The sequence below is a fragment of the Triturus cristatus genome, chromosome 11 (assembly GCF_964204655.1).
Source record: "Triturus cristatus chromosome 11, aTriCri1.1, whole genome shotgun sequence".
Taxonomy (NCBI): Eukaryota; Metazoa; Chordata; class Amphibia; order Caudata; family Salamandridae; genus Triturus; species Triturus cristatus.
Genome location: NC_140594.1, coordinates 133,184,274 through 133,204,714, shown reverse-complemented (window position 1 = coordinate 133,204,714; position 20,441 = coordinate 133,184,274). Strand labels below are relative to the sequence as shown.

At 44.3% G+C, this 20,441-nt stretch overlaps 8 non-coding genes across 8 annotated transcripts; all 8 read right to left on the bottom strand.

The window, feature by feature from the left end:
* Window positions 1-1,633: 1,633 nt before the first annotated feature.
* On the bottom strand, window positions 1,634-1,774 carry LOC146783558 (U4 spliceosomal RNA). The gene has a single exon (XR_014971276.1). It is a non-coding gene; the product is annotated as a U4 spliceosomal RNA (small nuclear RNA).
* An 821-nt stretch (window positions 1,775-2,595) lies between these two features.
* LOC146783557 (U4 spliceosomal RNA) lies at window positions 2,596-2,736 on the bottom strand. The gene has a single exon (XR_014971087.1). It is a non-coding gene; the product is annotated as a U4 spliceosomal RNA (small nuclear RNA).
* A 4,020-nt stretch (window positions 2,737-6,756) lies between these two features.
* LOC146783556 (U4 spliceosomal RNA) lies at window positions 6,757-6,897 on the bottom strand. The gene has a single exon (XR_014971262.1). It is a non-coding gene; the product is annotated as a U4 spliceosomal RNA (small nuclear RNA).
* Window positions 6,898-7,718: 821 nt separating this feature from the next.
* On the bottom strand, window positions 7,719-7,859 carry LOC146783555 (U4 spliceosomal RNA). Its single transcript, XR_014971051.1, has one exon. It is a non-coding gene; the product is annotated as a U4 spliceosomal RNA (small nuclear RNA).
* A 4,018-nt stretch (window positions 7,860-11,877) lies between these two features.
* LOC146783554 (U4 spliceosomal RNA) lies at window positions 11,878-12,018 on the bottom strand. The gene has a single exon (XR_014971271.1). It is a non-coding gene; the product is annotated as a U4 spliceosomal RNA (small nuclear RNA).
* An 821-nt stretch (window positions 12,019-12,839) lies between these two features.
* Window positions 12,840-12,980, bottom strand: LOC146783553 (U4 spliceosomal RNA). Its single transcript, XR_014971106.1, has one exon. It is a non-coding gene; the product is annotated as a U4 spliceosomal RNA (small nuclear RNA).
* A 4,385-nt stretch (window positions 12,981-17,365) lies between these two features.
* Window positions 17,366-17,506, bottom strand: LOC146783552 (U4 spliceosomal RNA). The gene has a single exon (XR_014971270.1). It is a non-coding gene; the product is annotated as a U4 spliceosomal RNA (small nuclear RNA).
* An 821-nt stretch (window positions 17,507-18,327) lies between these two features.
* LOC146783551 (U4 spliceosomal RNA) lies at window positions 18,328-18,468 on the bottom strand. The gene has a single exon (XR_014971117.1). It is a non-coding gene; the product is annotated as a U4 spliceosomal RNA (small nuclear RNA).
* Window positions 18,469-20,441: the final 1,973 nt, after the last annotated feature.

The following is a 20,441-nucleotide window of genomic DNA, read 5'->3' as shown; positions in this document are numbered from 1 at the left end:
ACCCAGCCGCCCGAGTGGCCCTGGCAGTGTAACCTCTACACCTATCTACTTCCCCATTTGCCCTGAGCAAGTGACCAGGAGCCCAGCTCCCACAGCCGCGTAGCCTGCTAGTCAGCAGCCACCAACCAAGGCCCCCCTACATCTCATAGGATAACATTGGGCCTAACTCTCTCTGCACCCGGCTGCCCCTGTGCCGCTGAGGGTGAAAATACTCTACCTACCTGACCCTGGGAGACCCCTGAGTCTATGCCCAGAACCTTAACTCTGCCAGTCGAGTACTTACCTTTAAACCGATAACTCAATTTTCTCCGTAGGGTAACATTGACTGGTTTCTTCTGAAAATTTCTTCAAAGTGTGGAGTTTTCAAAACTTAAAATATTCACCAAAAATCAGCCGAGTAACGAAAACGAAAATACTCACCTGCTATTAGGTGAGCTCCCAGTGCTGGATCTTGGTGCCCAGCACTGACTCTGAAAAATACTTACAACTGTACTTACCAGTAACCCAATTTTCTTCCATAGGGAATCATTGACTGTTTTTCTGTGAAATTTCTTCAGAGTGTCAATTTCTGCAAACTTTAAATATTCTTTAAAAATCGTATAACTTCTGAAAACGTAATTACTTACCTGTTTTGGATAAAGGTCCCAGTACTGAGTCTAGGCACCCAGTACTGGATTACAAAAGTAACGAGAACATACTATACCTGCAGCTTGAATTTTCTTCCTTAGGGAATCATTGACTGTTTTCTATGAAATTTCTTCTAAGTGTCAACTTTTAAAATAGCAAAATATTACTTAAAAATCCTAGTAGTAACTAAGTCGACTTTTATCACTTGTTTCTAAGTACTGTCCCAGGACTGAATCTAGGATCCAGTCCTGGAATCTCTAAAGTAATCCTGAAAGTAATCTATTGCAAATAACTTGAAATTTCCATTGAACTCAATGCATTATTGTGTTTAAAACTGTGTTGCCTATTGCAACAACTTATAACTTTCTACAAAAGCCAATTGCATATTGCAAAAGTATTTAAATAAAGCATCTCATTCTGAGAAAGTATATTTTAATTCCTATTGTTGGTTCTAAAACAAAACAGACATATATTTTTTATACAAACCATTGGCCTAGAGTTCAGTTATTGAGTGTGTGAAATCATTTCGCTGACTGAGTGTGTACAACAAATGCTTTACACTGTCCTCTGATACTGCCTTACTGCTCGACCAAGCTACCACTTTAGAGACTAAGGTTATTTCTAACTTTAGCCTCTGCCAAACCTCTGGGGACTGTGGACTCTGTACACCCTGTACCTATTTTGGAACAGTATATACAGAGCCACTTTCTCACAATAGTACATTTGATCTAAAACCTAGAGAGATGCTGAATAAATGTCTGAATCTTCGGACACTGCGCAGCTTCTAAATCAATTAGCACCCAAAGTTTAATATGTGTACCTTACCTAATGATTAAGCGGACCCTCTTTTACGCATATAAAAAACACGTTGGTTGAAATGAAACAGTTAATGAAAAACATATCGAGCAAAGAGTATTGATATTCTATGAAAAATATCTACACCTTTTTTCTTACTGAATAAATACATTGATGTATAATCAATCATTTTTTGACACAATTGATCTAGCCTCCGTAAAGATTATCCTAAATTACCAACAACAACTGTTGTTCAAGTTGACAAGACTAGGTATTGCGCAAAGTTTTGAATAAGCAACAATCACACCTCAGATACACCACATTGGTTACAATACTGCCACTATTTGGAGATAACTTCCAATTGGCAATATGAGCAGTCCCACAATCGTGACACTTTTGTCTCTTACAGGGAGACAAAGTTGGAACATATGCACTGATCAGAGAGATATGCAAGCATACTTTCTATGTTTTCTATCACTCAGGTCAAAAGCCAGACATCAGGTGGACTACTTTATCTTCTGTTGGTTCTGCAGATAAGTGCCCATTGGGCTCTGGGATTCCATATGCTAATTAGCAGATTTCACTATACAGCCTCCTTTGGCACCTCCCTTCATCCCTCTCTATGTGTGATGTCATCAGTACATGATTCTGTATGCAAACACATATACTCCTAAGCCCCATCTGGCTCCTTCCAAAACGAGTTATTGTACCTAAATGCAAGCAGAGCAACCAAAGGAGTACTATTCTAGAATATTACAAGAGTTCACTTTGGCACCTCTTTGTTCACCCAGATACAAGATGCCTTTCTTGTGAAAGGATACATATCAGTCTGCCGACAAAGGAGTGTACAATCTCAGCTATTCACTCAATAGCCGACAAAATAGCACATTAGCTCTGCTACTTAGAGAGATGCTGAATGAATGTCTGAAGCTTTGGACACTGTGCAGCTTCCAAGACAATTAGATCACAAAGTTTAATACGTGTACCTTACCTATTGATTAAGAGGACCCTTTTCCACTGATATGAGAAACACTTTAGTTGAAATAAAACAGTTGTTAAAAAAACATATTGACCAATGAGTATTGACATTCAATGAAAAATATCTACACCTTTTTGCTTACTAAATAACTATAATGATGTATAATCAATCTTCTTTTGACACAATTGATCCAGCCTCCATAGAGACTATCAAAAATTGCCAATATCAACTATTTTTCAAGTTGACATGGCGGGGTATTGGGTAAAGTTTTCAATAAGCAATAATCACGCCTCGGATAGACCTCATTGGCTATAATACTGCCACTGCACAAAGATAACATCAGCTAGGCGATATGAGCAGTCCCACAACGGTGACACTTTTGTCTGTTACAGGGAGACAAATTTGAAACGTGCACCGATCAGAGAGATATGCAAGCATACTTTCTATGTTTTCTATCACTCGAGTCAAAAGCCAGACATCATATGTACTACTCTATCTTCTGTTGCTTCTGCAGGTAAGTGCCCGTTGGGCTCTGGGATTCCGTATGCTAATTAGCAGATTTCACTATACAGCCTCCTTTGGCACCTCCCTTCATCCCTCTCTATGTGGGATGTCATCAGTACATGATTATGTATGCAACCACATATCCTCCTAAGCCCAAGCAGGCTCCTCCCACAACTAGTTCTTGTACCTAAATGCAAGAAAGTAACCAAAGGTGTACTATTCTAGAATAGTACAAGAGTTAACTTTGGTGCCTCTTGTTCACCTGGATACGAGATGCCTTTCTTGTAAATGGATACATATCAGTCTGCGGACAAAGGAGTGTACAATCTCAGCTATTCACTCAATAGCCGACAAAATAGTTGTGTGAAAGTGCCATCTTTCTTGAATGGTATGCCCCCACTTTTTGCTGAATTGCTGAATGTACTTTGACTGAGTGTGCCCTGGACTCCTGCCAATCAGGAGCCCAGGGCCTATGTTCCTTCCCAAAACAAAAATCTCAAAACAAAATTGGCAAACCCTGGCCACATGTCAGCCCCTGGTAAGTGGTACCCTAGGTACCCAGGGCCTTGTGACCAGGGAAGGCCTCTAAGGGCTGCAGCACTCATTGTGCCACCCTTAGAGGCCCTGTACCCTAACACACACACACTGCCCTGGCAGGCTGAGTGTCTGGGTACAAGACAAAACAGAGAATCGACATGGCACACATCCCTGTGTGCCATGCCCACAACCTTCACTGCCCTGGCATACATCAGCCACCCCTCTAGCTGGGTGCCCTATGCCAGTGGTGTGGGCACAGAGGCAGGAGCCCGGTGCCCCTACAGTACCCAGGTCCATTCCTGGGCCATGTAAGTGCAGTGCTTCCATTTAAGAGTACATGGTGCTGGGAGCTTGTCAAACACGAACTCCACAGCACTATAATGGCAGCACAGAAGACTGAGAAGTTTGGTATCAAACTGCTCAGCACATTAAACCCACACTGATGCCAGTATGGTATTTAATGTACCAAGCACCACAGAGGGCATCTTAGAGAGGCCCCCTGAAACCTAACCTACAATCCACGTCTGTTCTGAGGCTGCCTAGGCTGCCACACAGCAGACATGTTGCTGGACCCCTGGGTAGGAGAGCCCCTGCTCTCCTGGGTCTGCAACAATGCACATCCTGGGCGAGATGCTAGATCTCCTCCCCCAGGATGGGCAGGGGGAAGCTTCAAAGGCATGCCGCCTCTGTGAGCTTCCCCAGGCCACTTGCAACCCCCACTCTGGCGGGAAGCTTGGCCGGAAACCCCAAACAAGGACAGGGGATGGGCCAGCCTGCCAACTCCACCCCTCAGGTGGGGAAGGCGAGGTGAAGCACATCTCCGGGCGCTCGCCATCTTGAAGATGGGAGGCCCTACCCAATCAGGACTAGGCTGCTGCCCCCCTCCCAGAGGAGAGTGGCTGAATAGGGGGTGTACTCACCTCAGGACAGGGACCCATTGGTCCCTGCCCTTCGCCTACCTGTAACGCCCCTAAATTTAGTATTTAGGGGCACCCTGAACCTTCCTTCCCCAGATTCCAGATTCCGAAATACAAAGAAGAGGAAGAAGAAAGAAGACCTGCCCTGCAGCTGCTAAGAAGAGGAAGACACCAACTGCTTTGGCACCAGCCCTACAGGCCTGGCGACACTCGAACCTGCTCCTGCTCCAACCCGGCATCTATTGTGGCCAGCAACCTCACAAACCCCGGAGGACCTGGCTACCTTTTGGCTCTAAGCCCCTGGGACTCCCATGAGTAGAGGCTCTACTCAAAATCTACTTCTAATCCCTGGCATCAGCCCAGAACCGCGAACCCTACACACTCTGCACCCGCCAAGCCTGGCCTGTGCCGGAGTGACCAAAGACCACGAGGACGACCCCACGACGACTGTGAACCCGAGTTCGGCACCCAAGGACTTCCCTAGATGCTCCTGACGACACCTGCAGCCTCAGAACCAGGTACCCCCCCAACGCGATCAACAGAGGGTAAGATTTCCCGACACCAAAAGGCACCCCTGCACCCGGCGCCCTGCGGCTCCCTGTGCCCAAATCCTGGGTACCTACCTATCCTCCAACTACCCAACTTACCTCTCGAAGTGGTGGTGGCACCTAAAGAATCTTCGTCCCCGAGCTTGCAATCTTTTTCTAAACCGGAGCTCTCCCATTGAAATCAATTGAGCGCCCAAGAGCTCAAAAGCACCCTGCACCCAGCCGCCCGAGTGGCCCTGGCAGTGTAACCTCTACACCTATCTACTTCCCCATTTGCCCTGAGCAAGTGACCAGGAGCCCAGCTCCCACAGCCGCGTAGCCTGCTAGTCAGCAGCCACCAACCAAGGCCCCCCTACATCTCATAGGATAACATTGGGCCTAACTCTCTCTGCACCCGGCTGCCCCTGTGCCGCTGAGGGTGAAAAAACTCTACCTACCTGACCCTGGGAGACCCCTGAGTCTATGCCCAGAACCTTAACTCTGCCAGTCGAGTACTTACCTTCACACCGATAACTCAATTTTCTCCATAGGGTAACATTGACTGGTTTCTTCTGAAAATTTCTTCAAAGTGTGGAGTTTTCAAAACTTAAAATATTCACCAAAAATCAGCCGAGTAACGAAAACGAAAATACTCACCTGCTATTAGGTGAGCTCCCAGTGCTGGATCTTGGTGCCCAGCACTGACTCTGAAAAATACTTACAACTGTACTTACCAGTAACCCAATTTTCTTCCATAGGGAATCATTGACTGTTTTTCTGTGAAATTTCTTCAGAGTGTCAATTTCTGCAAACTTTAAATATTCTTTAAAAATCGTATAACTTCTGAAAACGTAATTAATTACCTGTTTTGGATAAAGGTCCCAGTACTGAGTCTAGGCACCCAGTACTGGATTACAAAAGTAACGAGAACATACTATACCTGCAGCTTGAATTTTCTTCCTTAGGGAATCATTGACTGTTTTCTATGAAATTTCTTCTAAGTGTCAACTTTTAAAATAGCAAAATATTACTTAAAAATCCTAGTAGTAACTAAGTCGACTTTTATCACTTGTTTCTAAGTACTGTCCCAGGACTGAATCTAGGATCCAGTCCTGGAATCTCTAAAGTAATCCTGAAAGTAATCTATTGCAAATAACTTGAAATTTCCATTGAACTCAATGCATTATTGTGTTTAAAACTGTGTTGCCTATTGCAACAACTTATAACTTTCTACAAAAGCCAATTGCATATTGCAAAAGTATTTAAATAAAGCATCTCATTCTGAGAAAGTATATTTTAATTCCTATTGTTGGTTCTAAAACAAAACAGACATATATTTTTTATACAAACCATTGGCCTAGAGTTCAGTTATTGAGTGTGTGAAATCATTTCGCTGACTGAGTGTGTACAACAAATGCTTTACACTGTCCTCTGATACTGCCTTACTGCTCGACCAAGCTACCACTTTAGAGACTAAGGTTATTTCTAACTTTAGCCTCTGCCAAACCTCTGGGGACTGTGGACTCTGTACACCCTGTACCTATTTTGGAACAGTATATACAGAGCCACTTTCTCACAATAGTACATTTGATCTAAAACCTAGAGAGATGCTGAATAAATGTCTGAATCTTCGGACACTGCGCAGCTTCTAAATCAATTAGCACCCAAAGTTTAATATGTGTACCTTACCTAATGATTAAGCGGACCCTCTTTTACGCATATAAAAAACACGTTGGTTGAAATGAAACAGTTAATGAAAAACATATCGAGCAAAGAGTATTGATATTCTATGAAAAATATCTACACCTTTTTTCTTACTGAATAAATACATTGATGTATAATCAATCATTTTTTGACACAATTGATCTAGCCTCCGTAAAGATTATCCTAAATTACCAACAACAACTGTTGTTCAAGTTGACAAGACTAGGTATTGCGCAAAGTTTTGAATAAGCAACAATCACACCTCGGATACACCGCATTGGTTACAATACTGCCACTATTTGAAGATAACTTCCAATTGGCAATATGAGCAGTCCCACAATCGTGACACTTTTGTCTCTTACAGGGAGACAAAGTTGGAACATATGCACTGATCAGAGAGATATGCAAGCATACTTTCTATGTTTTCTATCACTCAGGTCAAAAGCCAGACATCAGGTGGACTACTTTATCTTCTGTTGGTTCTGCAGATAAGTGCCCATTGGGCTCTGGGATTCCATATGCTAATTAGCAGATTTCACTATACAGCCTCCTTTGGCACCTCCCTTCATCCCTCTCTATGTGTGATGTCATCAGTACATGATTCTGTATGCAAACACATATACTCCTAAGCCCCATCTGGCTCCTTCCAAAACGAGTTATTGTACCTAAATGCAAGCAGAGCAACCAAAGGAGTACTATTCTAGAATATTACAAGAGTTCACTTTGGCACCTCTTTGTTCACCCAGATACAAGATGCCTTTCTTGTGAAAGGATACATATCAGTCTGCCGACAAAGGAGTGTACAATCTCAGCTATTCACTCAATAGCCGACAAAATAGCACATTAGCTCTGCTACTTAGAGAGATGCTGAATGAATGTCTGAAGCTTTGGACACTGTGCAGCTTCCAAGACAATTAGATCACAAAGTTTAATACGTGTACCTTACCTATTGATTAAGAGGACCCTTTTCCACTGATATGAGAAACACTTTAGTTGAAATAAAACAGTTGTTAAAAAAACATATTGACCAATGAGTATTGACATTCTATGAAAAATATCTACACCTTTTTGCTTACTAAATAACTATAATGATGTATAATCAATCTTCTTTTGACACAATTGATCCAGCCTCCATAGAGACTATCAAAAATTGCCAATATCAACTATTTTTCAAGTTGACATGGCGGGGTATTGGGTAAAGTTTTCAATAAGCAATAATCACGCCTCGGATAGACCTCATTGGCTATGATACTGCCACTGCACAAAGATAACATCAGCTAGGCGATATGAGCAGTCCCACAACGGTGACACTTTTGTCTGTTACAGGGAGACAAATTTGAAACGTGCACCGATCAGAGAGATATGCAAGCATACTTTCTATGTTTTCTATCACTCGAGTCAAAAGCCAGACATCATATGTACTACTCTATCTTCTGTTGCTTCTGCAGGTAAGTGCCCGTTGGGCTCTGGGATTCCGTATGCTAATTAGCAGATTTCACTATACAGCCTCCTTTGGCACCTCCCTTCATCCCTCTCTATGTGGGATGTCATCAGTACATGATTATGTATGCAACCACATATCCTCCTAAGCCCAAGCAGGCTCCTCCCACAACTAGTTCTTGTACCTAAATGCAAGAAAGCAACCAAAGGTGTACTATTCTAGAATATTACAAGAGTTAACTTTGGTGCCTCTTGTTCACCCGGATACGAGATGCCTTTCTTGTAAATGGATACATATCAGTCTGCGGACAAAGGAGTGTACAATCTCAGCTATTCACTCAATAGCCGACAAAATAGTTGTGTGAAAGTGCCATCTTTCTTGAATGGTATGCCCCCACTTTTTGCTGAATTGCTGAATGTACTTTGACTGAGTGTGCCCTGGACTCCTGCCAATCAGGAGCCCAGGGCCTATGTTCCTTCCCAAAACTAAAATCTCAAAACAAAATTGGCAAACCCTGGCCACATGTCAGCCCCTGGTAAGTGGTACCCTAGGTACCCAGGGCCTTGTGACCAGGGAAGGCCTCTAAGGGCTGCAGCACTCATTGTGCCACCCTTAGAGGCCCTGTACCCTAACACACACACACTGCCCTGGCAGGCTGAGTGTCTGGGTACAAGACAAAACAGAGAATCGACATGGCACACATCCCTGTGTGCCATGCCCACAACCTTCACTGCCCTGGCATACATCAGCCACCCCTCTAGCTGGGTGCCCTATGCCAGTGGTGTGGGCACAGAGGCAGGAGCCCGGTGCCCCTACAGTACCCAGGTCCATTCCTGGGCCATGTAAGTGCAGTGCTTCCATTTAAGAGTACATGGTGCTGGGAGCTTGTCAAACACGAACTCCACAGCACTATAATGGCAGCACAGAAGACTGAGAAGTTTGGTATCAAACTGCTCAGCACATTAAACCCACACTGATGCCAGTATGGTATTTAATGTACCAAGCACCACAGAGGGCATCTTAGAGAGGCCCCCTGAAACCTAACCTACAATCCACGTCTGTTCTGAGGCTGCCTAGGCTGCCACACAGCAGACATGTTGCTGGACCCCTGGGTAGGAGAGCCCCTGCTCTCCTGGGTCTGCAACAATGCACATCCTGGGCGAGATGCTAGATCTCCTCCCCCAGGATGGGCAGGGGGAAGCTTCAAAGGCATGCCGCCTCTGTGAGCTTCCCCAGGCCACTTGCAACCCCCACTCTGGCGGGAAGCTTGGCCGGAAACCCCAAACAAGGACAGGGGATGGGCCAGCCTGCCAACTCCACCCCTCAGGTGGGGAAGGCGAGGTGAAGCACATCTCCGGGCGCTCGCCATCTTGAAGATGGGAGGCCCTACCCAATCAGGACTAGGCTGCTGCCCCCCTCCCAGAGGAAAGTGGCTGAATAGGGGGTGTACTCACCTCAGGACAGGGACCCATTGGTCCCTGCCCTTCGCCTACCTGTAACGCCCCTAAATTTAGTATTTAGGGGCACCCTGAACCTTCCTTCCCCAGATTCCAGATTCCGAAATACAAAGAAGAGGAAGAAGAAAGAAGACCTGCCCTGCAGCTGCTAAGAAGAGGAAGACACCAACTGCTTTGGCACCAGCCCTACAGGCCTGGCGACACTCGAACCTGCTCCTGCTCCAGCCCGGCATCTATTGTGGCCAGCAACCTCACAAACCCCGGAGGACCTGGCTACCTTTTGGCTCTAAGCCCCTGGGACTCCCATGAGTAGAGGCTCTACTCAAAATCTACTTCTAATCCCTGGCATCAGCCCAGAACCGCGAACCCTACACAATCTGCACCCGCCAAGCCTGGCCTGTGCCGGAGTGACCAAAGACCACGAGGACGACCCCACGACGACTGTGAACCCGAGTCCGGCACCCAAGGACTTCCCTAGACGCTCCTGACGACACCTGCAGCCTCAGAACCAGGTACCCCCCCAACACGATCAACAGAGGGTAAGATTTCCCGACACCAAAAGGCACCCCTCCACCCGGCGCCCTGCGGCTCCCTGTGCCCAAATCCTGGGTACCTACCTATCCTCCAACTACCCAACTTACCTCTCGAAGTGGTGGTGGCACCTAAAGAATCTTCGTCCCCGAGCTTGCAATCTTTTTCTAAACCGGAGCTCTCCCATTGAAATCAATTGAGCGCCCAAGAGCTCAAAAGCACCCTGCACCCAGCCGCCCGAGTGGCCCTGGCAGTGTAACCTCTACACCTATCTACTTCCCCATTTGCCCTGAGCAAGTGACCAGGAGCCCAGCTCCCACAGCCGCGTAGCCTGCTAGTCAGCAGCCACCAACCAAGGCCCCCCTACATCTCATAGGATAACATTGGGCCTAACTCTCTCTGCACCCGGCTGCCCCTGTGCCGCTGAGGGTGAAAAAACTCTACCTACCTGACCCTGGGAGACCCCTGAGTCTATGCCCAGAACCTTAACTCTGCCAGTCGACTACTTACCTTCACACCGATAACTCAATTTTCTCCATAGGGTAACATTGACTGGTTTCTTCTGAAAATTTCTTCAAAGTGTGGAGTTTTCAAAACTTAAAATATTCACCAAAAATCAGCCGAGTAACGAAAACGAAAATACTCACCTGCTATTAGGTGAGCTCCCAGTGCTGGATCTTGGTGCCCAGCACTGACTCTGAAAAATACTTACAACTGTACTTACCAGTAACCCAATTTTCTTCCATAGGGAATCATTGACTGTTTTTCTGTGAAATTTCTTCAGTGTCAATTTCTGCAAACTTTAAATATTCTTTAAAAATCGTATAACTTCTGAAAACGTAATTACTTACCTGTTTTGGATAAAGGTCCCAGTACTGAGTCTAGGCACCCAGTACTGGATTACAAAAGTAACGAGAACATACTATACCTGCAGCTTGAATTTTCTTCCTTAGGGAATCATTGACTGTTTTCTATGAAATTTCTTCTAAGTGTCAACTTTTAAAATAGCAAAATATTACTTAAAAATCCTAGTAGTAACTAAGTCGACTTTTATCACTTGTTTCTAAGTACTGTCCCAGGACTGAATCTAGGATCCAGTCCTGGAATCTCTAAAGTAATCCTGAAAGTAATCTATTGCAAATAACTTGAAATTTCCATTGAACTCAATCCATTATTGTGTTTAAAACTGTGTTGCCTATTGCAACAACTTATAACTTTCTACAAAAGCCAATTGCATATTGCAAAAGTATTTAAATAAAGCATCTCATTCTGAGAAAGTATATTTTAATTCCTATTGTTGGTTCTAAAACAAAACAGACATATATTTTTTATACAAACCATTGGCCTAGAGTTCAGTTATTGAGTGTGTGAAATCATTTCGCTGACTGAGTGTGTACAACAAATGCTTTACACTGTCCTCTGATACTGCCTTACTGCTCGACCAAGCTACCACTTTAGAGACTAAGGTTATTTCTAACTTTAGCCTCTGCCAAACCTCTGGGGACTGTGGACTCTGTACACCCTGTACCTATTTTGGAACAGTATATACAGAGCCACTTTCTCACAATAGTACATTTGATCTAAAACCTAGAGAGATGCTGAATAAATGTCTGAATCTTCGGACACTGCGCAGCTTCTAAATCAATTAGCACCCAAAGTTTAATATGTGTACCTTACCTAATGATTAAGCGGACCCTCTTTTACGCATATAAAAAACACGTTGGTTGAAATGAAACAGTTAATGAAAAACATATCGAGCAAAGAGTATTGATATTCTATGAAAAATATCTACACCTTTTTTCTTACTGAATAAATACATTGATGTATAATCAATCATTTTTTGACACAATTGATCTAGCCTCCGTAAAGATTATCCTAAATTACCAACAACAACTGTTGTTCAAGTTGACAAGACTAGGTATTGCGCAAAGTTTTGAATAAGCAACAATCACACCTCAGATACACCGCATTGGTTACAATACTGCCACTATTTGAAGATAACTTCCAATTGGCAATATGAGCAGTCCCACAATCGTGACACTTTTGTCTCTTACAGGGAGACAAAGTTGGAAAATATGCACTGATCAGAGAGATATGCAAGCATACTTTCTATGTTTTCTATCACTCAGGTCAAAAGCCAGACAACAGGTGGACTACTTTATCTTCTGTTGGTTCTGCAGATAAGTACCCATTGGGCTCTGGGATTCCATATGCTAATTAGCAGATTTCACTATACAGCCTCCTTTGGCACCTCCCTTCATCCCTCTCTATGTGTGATGTCATCAGTACCTGATTTTGTATGCAAACACATATACTCCTAAGCCCCATCTGGCTCCTTCCAAAACGAGTTATTGTACCTAAATGCAAGCAGAGCAACCAAAGGAGTACTATTCTAGAATATTACAAGAGTTCACTTTGGCACCTCTTTGTTCACCCAGATACAAGATGCCTTTCTTGTAAAAGGATACATATCAGTCTGCCGACAAAGGAGTGTACAATCTCAGCTATTCACTCAATAGCCGACAAAATAGCACATTAGCTCTGCTACTTAGAGAGATGCTGAATGAATGTCTGAAGCTTTGGACACTGTGCAGCTTCCAAGACAATTAGATCACAAAGTTTAATACGTGTACCTTACCTATTGATTAAGAGGACCCTTTTCCACAGATATGAGAAAAACTTTAGTTGAAACAAAACGGTTGTTAAAAAAACATATTGACCAATGAGTATTGACATTCTATGAAAAATATCTACACCTCTTTGCTTACTAAATAACTATAATGATGTATAATCAATCTTCTTTTGACACAATTGATCCAGCCTCCATAGAGACTATCAATAATTGCCAATATCAACTATTTTTCAAGTTGACATGGCGGGGTATTGGGTAAAGTTTTCAATAAGCAATAATCACGCCTCGGATAGACCTCATTGGCTACGATACTGCCACTGCACAAAGATAACATCAGCTAGCCGATATGAGCAGTCCCACAACGGTGACACTTTTGTCTGTTACAGGGAGACAAATTTGAAACGTGCACCGATCAGAGAGATATGCAAGCATACTTTCTATGTTTTCTATCACTCGAGTCAAAAGCCAGACATGATATGTACTACTCTATCTTCTGTTGCTTCTGCAGGTAAGTGCCCGTTGGGCTCTGGGATTCCGTATGCTAATTAGCAGATTTCACTATACAGCCTCCTTTGGCACCTCCCTTCATCCCTCTCTATGTGGGATGTCATCAGTACATGATTATGTATGCAACCACATATGTAAATGTAAATGTAAATGGATACTTGTATAGCGCACTACTCACCCGCAAGGGTCTCAAGGCGCTTGTACGAATACCGCTGTGGAACCCATCCTGGCTTTCCCTGTGAGGCGTCCACTCCTGGGCACCCCCAAGGTGGAGGCCAGGCATCCTTAGCGTTGTGGGGGCCGTTGTGGAGATTAAGCAAGCTATTGCCCAGAGTTGCAGAGTGGGACTCCATGATTGGAATGGCACCGAGGCGAGAATAATCAGGTCCGTGGAATTTTTGAGCCCAAGACCCGCCAAGGCGGGGAATTGAACCCTGGTCCCGGGCTAGACCTCTGCATCAGGATCTGCCGCTCTAATCATTGAGCCACACTTCTCCATATCCTCCTAAGCCCAAGCAGGCTCCTCCCAAAACTAGTTCTTGTACCTAAATGCAAGAAAGCAACCAAAGGTGTACTATTCTAGAATATTACAAGATTTAACTTTGGCGCCTCTTGTTCACCCGGATACGAGATGCCTTTCTTGTAAATGGATACATATCAGTCTGCGGACAAAGGAGTGTACAATCTCAGCTATTCACTCAATAGCCGACAAAATAGTTGTGTGAAAGTGCCATCTTTCTTGAATGGTATGCCCCCACTTTTTGCTGAATTGCTGAATGTACTTTGACTGAGTGTGCCCTGGACTCCTGCCAATCAGGAGCCCAGGGCCTATGTTCCTTCCCAAAACAAAAATCTCAAAACAAAATTGGCAAAACCTGGCCACATGTCAGCCCCTGGTAAGTGGTACCCTAGGTACCCAGGGCCTTGTGACCAGGGAAGGCCTCTAAGGGCTGCAGCACTCATTGTGCCACCCTTAGAGGCCCTGTACCCTAACACACACACACTGCCCTGGCAGGCTGAGTGTCTGGGTACAAGACAAAACAGAGAATCGACATGGCACACATCCCTGTGTGCCATGCCCACAACCTTCACTGCCCTGGCATACATCAGCCACCCCTCTAGCTGGGTGCCCTATGCCAGTGGTGTGGGCACAGAGGCAGGAGCCCGGTGCCCCTACAGTACCCAGGTCCATTCCTGGGCCATGTAAGTGCAGTGCTTCCATTTAAGAGTACATGGTGCTGGGAGCTTGTCAAACACGAACTCCACAGCACTATAATGGCAGCACAGAAGACTGAGAAGTTTGGTATCAAACTGCTCAGCACATTAAACCCACACTGATGCCAGTATGGTATTTAATGTACCAAGCACCACAGAGGGCATCTTAGAGAGGCCCCCTGAAACCTAACCTACAATCCACGTCTGTTCTGAGGCTGCCTAGGCTGCCACACAGCAGACATGTTGCTGGACCCCTGGGTAGGAGAGCCCCTGCTCTCCTGGGTCTGCAACAATGCACATCCTGGGCGAGATGCTAGATCTCCTCCCCCAGGATGGGCAGGGGGAAGCTTCAAAGGCATGCCGCCTCTGTGAGCTTCCCCAGGCCACTTGCAACCCCCACTCTGGCGGGAAGCTTGGCCGGAAACCCCAAACAAGGACAGGGGATGGGCCAGCCTGCCAACTCCACCCTTCAGGTGGGGAAGGCGAGGTGAAGCACATCTCCGGGCGCTCGCCATCTTGAAGATGGGAGGCCCTACCCAATCAGGACTAGGCTGCTGCCCCCCTCCCAGAGGAGAGTGGCTGAATAGGGGGTGTACTCACCCCAGGACAGGGACCCATTGGTCCCTGCCCTTCGCCTACCTGTAACGCCCCTAAATTTAGTATTTAGGGGCACCCTGAACCTTCCTTCCCCAGATTCCAGATTCCGAAATACAAAGAAGAGGAAGAAGAAAGAAGACCTGCCCTGCAGCTGCTAAGAAGAGGAAGACAACAGCTGCTTTGGCCCCAGCCCTACAGGCCTGGCGACACTCGAACCTGCTCCTGCTCCAACCCGGCATCTATTGTGGCCAGCAACCTCACAAACCCCGGAGGACCTGGCTACCTTTTGGCTCTAAGCCCCTGGGACTCCCATGAGTAGAGGCTCTACTCAAAATCTACTTCTAATCCCTGGCATCAGCCCGGAACCGCGAACCCTACACACTCTGCACCCGCCAAGCCTGGCCTGTGCCGGAGTGACCAAAGACCACGAGGACGACCCCACGACGACTGTGAACCCGAGTCCGGCACCCAAGGACTTCCCTAGACGCTCCTGACGACACCTGCAGCCTCAGAACCAGGTACCCCCCCAACGCGATCAACAGAGGGTAAGATTTCCCGACACCAAAAGGCACCCCTGCACCCGGCGCCCTGCGGCTCCCTGTGCCCAAATCCTGGGTACCTACCTATCCTCCAACTACCCAACTTACCTCTCGAAGTGGTGGTGGCACCTAAAGAATCTTCGTCCCCGAGCTTGCAATCTTTTTCTGAACCGGAGCTCTCCCATTGAAATCAATTGAGCGCCCAAGAGCTCAAAAGCACCCTGCACCCAGCCGCCCGAGTGGCCCTGGCAGTGTAACCTCTACACCTATCTACTTCCCCATTTGCCCTGAGCAAGTGACCAGGAGCCCAGCTCCCACAGCCGCGTAGCCTGCTAGTCAGCAGCCACCAACCAAGGCCCCCCTACCTCTCATAGGATAACATTGGGCCTAACTCTCTCTGGACCCGGCTGCCCCTGTGCCGCTGAGGGTGAAAAAACTCTACCTACCTGACCCTGGGAGACCCCTGAGTCTATGCCCAGAACCTTAACTCTGCCAGTCGAGTACTTACCTTTAAACCGATAACTCAATTTTCTCCATAGGGTAACATTGACTGGTTTCTTCTGAAAATTTCTTCAAAGTGTGGAGTTTTCAAAACTTAAAATATTCACCAAAAATCAGCCGAGTAACGAAAACGAAAATACTCACCTGCTATTAGGTGAGCTCCCAGTGCTGGATCTTGGTGCCCAGCACTGACTCTGAAAAATACTTACAACTGTACTTACCAGTAACCCAATTTTCTTCCATAGGGAATCATTGACTGTTTTTCTGTGAAATTTCTTCAGTGTCAATTTCTGCAAACTTTAAATATTCTTTAAAAATCGTATAACTTCTGAAAACGTAATTACTTACCTGTTTTGGATAAAGGTCCCAGTACTGAGTCTAGGCACCCAGTACTGGATTACAAAAGTAACGAGAACATACTATACCTGCAGCTTGAATTTTCTTCCTTAGGGAATCATTGACTGTTTTCTATGAAATTTCTTCTAAGTGTCAACTTTTAAAATAGCAAAATATTACTTAAAAATCCTAGTAGTAACTAAGTCGACTTTTATCACTTGTTTCTAAGTACTGTCCCAGGACTGAATCTAGGATCCAGTCCTGGAATCTCTAAAGTAATCCTGAAAGTAATCTATTGCAAATAACTTGAAATTTCCATTGAACTCAATCCATTATTGTGTTTAAAACTGTGTTGCCTATTGCAACAACTTATAACTTTCTACAAAAGCCAATTGCATATTGCAAAAGTATTTAAATAAAGCATCTCATTCTGAGAAAGTATATTTTAATTCCTATTGTTGGTTCTAAAACAAAACAGACATATATTTTTTATACAAACCATTGGCCTAGAGTTCAGTTATTGAGTGTGTGAAATCATTTCGCTGACTGAGTGTGTACAACAAATGCTTTACACTGTCCTCTGATACTGCCTTACTGCTCGACCAAGCTACCACTTTAGAGACTAAGGTTATTTCTAACTTTAGCCTCTGCCAAACCTCTGGGGACTGTGGACTCTGTACACCCTGTACCTATTTTGGAACAGTATATACAGAGCCACTTTCTCACAATAGTACATTTGATCTAAAACCTAGAGAGATGCTGAATAAATGTCTGAATCTTCGGACACTGCGCAGCTTCTAAATCAATTAGCACCCAAAGTTTAATATGTGTACCTTACCTAATGATTAAGCGGACCCTCTTTTACGCATATAAAAAACACGTTGGTTGAAATGAAACAGTTAATGAAAAACATATCGAGCAAAGAGTATTGATATTCTATGAAAAATATCTACACCTTTTTTCTTACTGAATAAATACATTGATGTATAATCAATCATTTTTTGACACAATTGATCTAGCCTCCGTAAAGATTATCCTAAATTACCAACAACAACTGTTGTTCAAGTTGACAAGACTAGGTATTGCGCAAAGTTTTGAATAAGCAACAATCACACCTCAGATACACCGCATTGGTTACAATACTGCCACTATTTGAAGATAACTTCCAATTGGCAATATGAGCAGTCCCACAATCGTGACACTTTTGTCTCTTACAGGGAGACAAAGTTGGAACATATGCACTGATCAGAGAGATATGCAAGCATACTTTCTATGTTTTCTATCACTCAGGTCAAAAGCCAGACAACAGGTGGACTACTTTATCTTCTGTTGGTTCTGCAGATAAGTACCCATTGGGCTCTGGGATTCCATATGCTAATTAGCAGATTTCACTATACAGCCTCCTTTGGCACCTCCCTTCATCCCTCTCTATGTGTGATGTCATCAGTACATGATTCTGTATGCAAACACATATACTCCTAAGCCCCATCTGGCTCCTTCCAAAACGAGTTATTGCACCTAAATGCAAGCAGAGCAACCAAAGGAGCACTATTCTAGAATATTACAAGAGTTCACTTTGGCACCTCTTTGTTCACCCAGATACAAGATGCCTTTCTTGTAAAAGGATACATATCAGTCTGCCGACAAAGGAGTGTACATTCTCAGCTATTCACTCAATAGCCGACAAAATAGCACATTAGCTCTGCTACTTAGAGAGATGCTGAATGAATGTCTGAAGCTTTGGACACTGTGCAGCTTCCAAGACAATTAGATCACAAAGTTTAATACGTGTACCTTACCTATTGATTAAGAGGACCCTTTTCCACAGATATGAGAAACACTTTAGTTGAAATAAAACAGTTGTTAAAAAAACATATTGACCAATGAGTATTGACATTCTATGAAAAATATCTACACCTCTTTGCTTACTAAATAACTATAATGATGTATAATCAATCTTCTTTTGACACAATTGATCCAGCCTCCATAGAGACTATCAAAACTTGCCAATATCAACTATTTTTCAAGTTGACATGGCGGGGTATTGGGTAAAGTTTTCAATAAGCAATAATCACGCCTCGGATAGACCTCATTGGCTACGATACTGCCACTGCACAAAGATAACATCAGCTAGGCGATATGAGCAGTCCCACAACGGTGACACTTTTGTCTGTTACAGGGAGACAAATTTGAAACGTGCACCGATCAGAGAGATATGCAAGCATACTTTCTATGTTTTCTATCACTCGAGTCAAAAGCCAGACATGATATGTACTACTCTATCTTCTGTTGCTTCTGCAGGTAAGTGCCCGTTGGGCTCTGGGATTCCGTATGCTAATTAGCAGATTTCACTATACAGCCTCCTTTGGCACCTCCCTTCATCCCTCTCTATGTGGGATGTCATCAGTACATGATTATGTATGCAACCACATATCCTCCTAAGCCCAAGCAGGCTCCTCCCAAAACTAGTTCTTGTACCTAAATGCAAGAAAGCAACCAAAGGTGTACTATTCTAGAATATTACAAGAGTTAACTTTGGCGCCTCTTGTTCACCCGGATACGAGATGCCTTTCTTGTAAATGGATACATATCAGTCTGCGGACAAAGGAGTGTACAATCTCAGCTATTCACTCAATAGCCGACAAAATAGTTGTGTGAAAGTGCCATCTTTCTTGAATGGCATGCCCCCACTTTTTGCTGAATTGCTGAATGTACTTTGACTGAGTGTGCCCTGGACTCCTGCCAATTAGGAGCCCAGGGCCTATGTTCCTTCCCAAAACAAAAATCTCAAAACAAAATTGGCAAACCCTGGCCACATGTCAGCCCCTGGTAAGTGGTACCCTAGGTACCCAGGGCCTTGTGACCAGGGAAGGCCTCTAAGGGCTGCAGCACTCATTGTGCCACCCTTAGAGGCCCTGTACCCTAACACACACACACTGCCCTGGCAGGCTGAGTGTCTGGGTACAAGACAAAACAGAGAATCGACATGGCACACAATGCATTGGGTTTTTATCGAATAAACACTGTCTGACGAACCTCGCATCTGTTCATGTTTTTACAAGAGGCCGGAGGAGCACAGTTTAAACATTAAGAAATTTGGAAAACGGCGTATTGGATTCCGTGTGGGGACAAAATTGGAGAAAATAGAGGACAAACTGAGAACACTGAGAGAAAAGTTCATGATTAAGATTGGATTAACTTTATATATGATCGCTAACAAGGCGCTTTCACGCAGTGCGTTTGGTTGGGGCGGAATCTGGCCCCATTTCATATGCTTATGTTTACCTGGGTGTCATTTGGGCAGGGCACCCACCAAGCTGCACGCAGCAATAGAAACAAAACTGAATTTAGAATACTAAATCGGAGTGCATCCCGCCATTACAGATGTATGTTCTACAATTTTGGCCCAACCGACGGGAATGCACCCACTCGAAGTATGGAGAAATATGTTTGGTTAAAGTATGATGATAGAAGTATTTTTCTCACACGGTTTGATTAACATCTAGGTTCGTTACAATTGTTGGTGTCATATTCTTTTGAGAAACATTGTTACAACGTACATTAATAAACAACTGTTCTTATATAAAATTTAAAGATCGGGTCAGCTTAGCTGAGTGCCAATACATTTGAAGTGCATCATGGGAGTTGCAGTATGTTTAACTTTCCACGCAATCTTAGTAACATCGCGATAACGGGAAATGTTGAATTGTGGGTATTTAAATATGGGAGGAGTAATGAGGGACATAAAGACTTTTCTGGAATGGGGAAGAGGACCGGCGGTCGTATGGATTTGTGACAGGTATGGATAACAGTGAAACAGTTCACATTTGTTGAAATGAGTATACAAATTTGACGAGTTTAAATTGAGAATACAGGGAGACAGAGTACTTGTAAAAGTTGCAATTTGCAGACGAAAGAAGAAAAGAATGGAAGTCATAGTAGGCTCTATCTAACTGTTAGAATTTTGATGAACTGTTTAGTGATGAGGTTAATAGTGTGAAAAATTAACGGAATGCGTTTTGGGAATGGATGACACGGAAAGGGGGAAGAAAGAAGGAAAACATTTGGTTAACGTATTAGAGAAGTTAGTGGCAA